We start from the raw sequence: 6,693 nt of genomic DNA, 5'->3' as shown, positions 1-6,693 counted from the left end.
AATAAACATTGACTATTAAAAAAACATTTTGGGGGCCATACAAGTTTTGGATCAAGCTGATATTTGTTTTTTCCCTTCATCTGGATCTTTATGACCTAATCAACAGATTGGATGTCAAATAAACAGTACATTGAGCCTTAGGAGGATTTTAACGGTGGATATCCAATCACTATTGTTTTCCTGTGGTGTAGTCCACCTGAGATTTATATCCCTCTCAATTTTGTAGTAAACACTAAAATGATATGTTAAAATGGATGGAATACATACATCATGGTGGGGCCCACATATCACTGACCACCAGCCACTGGGATCGTGACAGTGGGAGTAGCCAATCCGTTTCCCGAATTAGGTACTGAACTCGACAGTAGCGAATCGGCTACATCGTCCTTTTTTTTTGTGCCTCACACCATGATGTATGTGTTGTATCCATACCATCCATCCATTTGGAGAGATCACTTTAGAGGATTATACAAAGAAGGATGCTGATCTAAAGTTTAAGTGAACCCTATCGCATGAAACATTGGGGACAGTGATGACACCATTGAAACCTTCCTAAGGCCTACCATGATTTTTATTTGAGATCCAACCTGTTTATAAGTTAATATAGACATGGAATGAGAGAAAACATAAATATCAATTTGATCGAGAACTTCTGTGGCCCAAAGAAGATAATAATAGTAGGCGTTCAATCCCCACTTTTTTTATGGTGGGGTCCACTTGAGCTTTGGATCTTCCCCATTCTTTGGATTATCCCCTAAAATGATCTCTCTAAATGTATGTACAGTGTGGATACAACACATACTTCATGATGGAGCCCACATAACATGGTGACGTCACTTTATGGCTAGACTTGCTGCTATCAAGTTCAGTGACGTCACCAACTTTGTTAAACTCACCATGACGTATGCTTTTTACCGGTACCGTCCATCTATTTTGAGAGATTATATCACATTACATTCTAAAGAATGAGTCAAATTCAAAGCTTAAATGATCCCATCGCTTACGATGGGGCGAGTGACACCCACTTTAGGGCTTGAAAAGTTTTGATCAAGCTGATATTTGTGTTTTCCCTTCTTACATGTTGCGTTAACACATGAACAGGTTGAATCTCAATCTCAAATAACATCATGGTCAATCTCCAAAAGGTTTCAACAGTGGTTGTTACTCTTCCTACTGTTGTCTGTAGTCGGGTTCACTCAAGTTTTGGATCTAATTCATTCCTTGGATCACTACTCTAAAATGCTCTCTCCAAATGGATGAACGACGTAAATACAACACATACATTATAGTGGGACACACAGAACTAAGTGACGTCACGTCATTAGCAAGCCTGGCTGCTCATCTTCTCAGTACATAATACGCTTCCGACTTGTGCCAATACGTACACAGCGATGTGGGTGCGGGACTCGGACCGTGTGCCCACCTCGATGTATGCGTTGGCAAGAGCAAAAATATAAACAAGATAGGGAGCGGATTAGATGAGACCCGGGTTCCACTTACGTGGATGGGAACCCTGACTGTGGGGCCCATTGTGATGTATGTGACTACATCAACACCGTTCATCCATTTTGAAAGCTCATTTTAAGGCATGATCTAAACAATGAAGCAGATCCAAATTCCAAGTAGACCATAATGCAAGAAACAATGGTAAGTGAATCATTAAAAAATTTCCTGTGGCACAAAATTTTTGGATGAAGCTAATGTTTATGTGTCTCTTCGTCCATATCTTTGCTACCCTATTAACATGTTGGATGGCAAATAAACATTCTGGTGGCCTCGTGAAGTTTTTAATGGTGGGAATGTAATCATTATTATTTCCTAAGGTATGGTCCACATAAGATTTTGTTCTGTTTCATTTTTAAGATCATGCTCTAAAATGAGCTTCCAAATCGGTTAGACGTGAATTTAAGGCACATAGATCACTGTAAACCCCACTCATGGATAAGGGGTCAGATAAGGTTATACAAAAGAGAAAATGCAGATTTCATTGATCCAAATTTTTTGAATTTTAGTGATGATATTATATTTGGTGGGCCATGATTATATGATCTTCCATCCCATTGTAATTGCTTGAATGGTGGTCATGATGGAAATGGTGATGATGGTTCATGACAAGGTGCAAATACAATTTGGTGGTGAGAGCCACGAAGCATCCAGTCATCTACAACATCTCTGGAAATGGAAGGCAAGCAATCTATGATGGGCCCCAAAAGATAGGCAGTACAAATCGGACGCGTTTGCATACTGGCATAGTGAGTGGCTATTACAGTGCTCCGTGGGCTCCACCATGATGCATCTGTTTTTCCACGCTATTCATCCATATGTTAGTGTTTTTTTTTTTTTTTGGGACACAGACACACGGCAAACACTTGACCAGGTGTTGAAACTACTTAGAGTACTCTACCACAGGAGCAAGAGCAAGGACCAAAAATTAATTAGTTTGTTAGTTCATTTAAAGACATTATCCCAATAATAAGACATGTCCAAATCTTAAATGGACCACACTAAAAAAAAGTAGTGTGGATTGAATGCCCACAGTTAAAAACTATTGCATGAAGACATGGAAGGATAGGATCAAAGCTAATATTTGTGTTTTCCCTTCAACGGGTTTGATGGCAAATAAACATTTCTGCAAGCCCTATGAAATTTTTTTTACGGTGGGTATTCAAGCATCAATGTTTTCCTATGGTGTGTTTAACTTGAGATTTGGATGTGCCTCATTTATAGGTTTGTGACCTAAAATAATGATTCAAGGTGGACGTCCAGAGTAAATAAAACACATAGATCATTGTGGGCCCTTAGAGTAGTAGCCACGCAGGCAATCCGCGTCCGGTCCAAATTACTATGGACCTGGTTTGGCTATTGACGCTGCCACCAGCCGGATAGCTAGTGGTTGGTGCTATGTAGACCCTAGTATGATGTATGTGTTTTATCCATGCAATCTATCCATTTTGAAAGATAATTTTAAAGCTCAAACCTAAAAAAGAGGTATATTTAAATATAGGTGGAACATACCGTGGTAAAACAGTAGTGATGGAATGTCCACAGTTAAAAAACTCTTAGGGCCCACTATAATGGTTATTTGACATCTAACATGTTGATTAGGTCATAAAGTCTTGTATGAAGGGAATATATATATATATATATATATCACCTTGATTTAAAACTTTTGTGCCCCCGAGAAGTATTTAGTGGTGGGAATTCAATCAACACTGTGCGGTCTACTTGAGATTTGGATCAACCTCATTTTTGGGCTCATAGCATAAAATGATCTGGAATGATGGATGGACGGCATGGATGAAACACATATATCATGATATGGCCAACAGAGCACCAACCACTAGCCATTGGGTAGTGGCAGGACCGTAGCCAATCCGTTTCCACTCGTGAGGGAGTATCCGCGACGCTTTTGGGGTTCCTTCTTTGACGCCTTTTCACAGCTTCGTTGGCATTTTCCGAAGGAAGCAGCCTCACCCCAGACAGTGCGGCCCTTGCAGTGTGACCCACCTTGATATATATAATCTAAATCCACACCATCCATACGTTTCTTCATATCATTTTATGGTAATGGTTAAAAAAAAATCAGATTCAAATCTCAGGCGAACCATAATTTAAGAGACAGTGGTGAATGACCATTAAAAACTTTTTGTTGGCCACGAAAGTTTTCAATCAATTTGATATTTGTTTTTTCAGTCATCCATGTTTTTGTGACCTTATCAACAGGTTAGATGGAAAATAAAAAATCACACAAACGTTATGGTTGGCCTTAGGAAACTTTGAGTGGTAGAGCATTCAATCACTTTTGTTTCCTATATTATGGTCCACCTAAGACTTGGATATGATTCATTTTTGGGCTTCAGATGATGTACAAAAATGGATGGACAGAATGGATTTAGAATCCATATATCAACATGGACACAACTATAAGGGCCACACCATATTCGGTACGCTCGGGCGCACTTAATCCGCTTTCTTTTCAAGTAACGCAAAATAGACACTGACGAGGCAAGTAGCTGCTGCCTGCGTAACAGTGATATGTAACCCCAGTATCTGGTTTTTTCATTTCATCGATTTTGATCATTTTAAGGCTTGAACCCACAAATGAGACAGATCCCAATCTCAAATGATGCCCATCGTTGAAATTTTTCTAATATTCATTATGATGTTTTATTTTTCATCCAACTCATTGATTAGATTAGACAGACCAGGATCAAAGGAAAACACAAATATCATCTTCATCCAAAACTTTTGTTGCCTCCGGGAGATAGCGGTGGTGTGGTCCACGTGAGATTTGGATCTTCATTATTTTTTGGCTCATTTTTTAAAATAATATGAAAAAATAGTTGGACTGCATGGATAATATACATCCATCATGATGACACTCACAAAAGTATCATCCAGTGGGAAGCAGATTGTATCTGACCCAATTGAACCTATAAGTGTCTGAGCAGATGACCCATTGTGATGTATCTGTTTGTCCATGTCGTCCATCCCTTTTCTCATCATGTTAAGTGGTGGCCCAAAAATGAAGCAGACTGACCATACCAAATATGGCTCTTACATTTAATACAACTAGCATCCAACGCTTTGTGCATTTAAATGCAGCCCAAGCTTACTATTTGGTGTGGTCCACTAGACCGTTGGATCTACCTCATTTGGGCCCATAACTTAACATGATATAAGAAAGTGGATGAACATCGTGGATAAACAAATACTTCATGGCGGGCCCCATATAGATCTAGCTCTAGACTTAAAGGATCAACTGAGGGTCGGACAAACTAGTTGGTGTCAAAGCCCTGTGGACCTCAGCATGGTTTCTAGTTTATACATGCTGTCTATTCATTTTTCCAGCTCATTTTAGTGTATGAATCCAAAAATAAAGTAAATTTAAATCTCAAGTGGACCACACTATAAGAAACAGTCGGATTGTGTGCTTACCATTGAAAACCATTTTTTAAGATTACATAAGTTTTAGATCAAGATGATATTTGGATTTTCCTTCGTCAAGTTTTGTGTAACCTTACCAATAAGCTGGATGACAAATAAACATTACAATGAGCCCTAGGAAATTTGTAGTAGTGAACATTTTGTTAACACTGTTTTCCTATGACGTGGTACATTTGAGGTTTGAATTTGCATCATTTTTATTTTTTTTAAAGCTCATGTCCCAAAATGAACTGACAAAATGAATGGACTTCGTGGATATAACAGATACATCATGATCGCCCCACGGACCTTTGACACCAACTAGGTGGCTGGTGTTGTGTCACTGGCCAAACCGCATCCCTCCGGGATATATCTGATATCGACTGGTGCTGGAGGTTGGTGGATCCCTGAATTTGGGGCTACCATGATGTCTATTACTTACATCCATTCCATGCCGTCCATCTGTTTTTACAGCTCATTTTAAGGAAAATCCTAATTTTTATTGGAATATTTGGTTGAATTAAATAGACTATTAAAAATCAGGAATCAAAAAAGGAAAATAAATTTTGAGAGAGAAGAACTTATTGAATTGAGTCGAGGCGTGACTGAGTCACTCGGCTTGAAATCGAATTTGCTCCCCTTGGACAGCGTCCCAAGTGCAACAGGTTTCCAGAGCAATCGACCTCTAGGATACAACGACTATGACCCGGTCCCAGCGGTGCACTCACTGTACACGGGCTCGAACCACTTGCAGTTTAATCCGAAAGTGCTGAGTTGACTCAGCGATGAACTCAGTAGAAAATTGCCTAAAACCGAATATCAGAGAGCATTTTATAAAAGAAGAATTTTTCGTATATATGAAACTGGAATCGGTTGTCCTTATATAAACTCTGAAGTAGTGCATAAGCACCCTTTATAAAAGGTTATGTCCGTTGGGTTTAAACCCAACAGGAGCGACCAACTGGAAGGGACGCATCTCTCTGATTTAAAACGAAAAAGCGCAAGTGTGAGTACACTCCCGCACATACAGTCCTGCGAGTACCCATACACATACCCACGCGAGTACACACACACCGCACCCGCACCCGCGCCCACGCCCAGCCCAGCCGGTCCCGTCGCGTCGCGCACACGCACACGCACACGGACTCGGCTCGGCTGGGCACGACACGGCACGACTCAGCTCGGCTCGGCACTGCGCGCGTGTGTGGTCAATGGTATAGATTAGAGCTATTGGCATAGCCCCCCACAGGACCAAATTCACATGCTCCCTGAAAGGGGCTCAAGCCCTAGGAAAAAAGACTATCTTATATACAAGATAGTTTACTATGTCAAATCCGATGTGGGATAAAACCCACAACTCAAAAGTACTACAACTTTTTAAAAATGGAGAGAAATTACCGAAAATTTGAAAATTCAAATTTTAATACTATTTTAAAACAAAATATAACAATTTTTAGATCCAACTCTCAGGTGGACCATATAATAGGAAACAGTGGTGATTGCCCATTAAAAACTTCTTCTAGACCATGAAAGTTTTAGATCAGGATGATATTTTTGTGATCACTTCATCCACGTCATTATGACTTTTTCAATAGAATGGACGAAATAAACACTCTAGTGGCACCAAGAAGTTTTTAATAGTGGGTATTCAATATCGGCATGCTGTTTCCTCTCGGATCTAATTCATTTTTGGAACCATGTCTTAAAATAATCACACAAAACGGATGAACGGCGTGGATTTCTGAAAAACATATATGTGGGTTCCAC

Source organism: Magnolia sinica, unplaced genomic scaffold, assembly GCF_029962835.1.
Source record: "Magnolia sinica isolate HGM2019 unplaced genomic scaffold, MsV1 ctg256, whole genome shotgun sequence".
Taxonomy (NCBI): domain Eukaryota; kingdom Viridiplantae; phylum Streptophyta; class Magnoliopsida; order Magnoliales; family Magnoliaceae; genus Magnolia; species Magnolia sinica.
The sequence above is the reverse complement of the archived record's forward strand: the minus strand, read 5'-3'. Positions refer to the sequence as shown.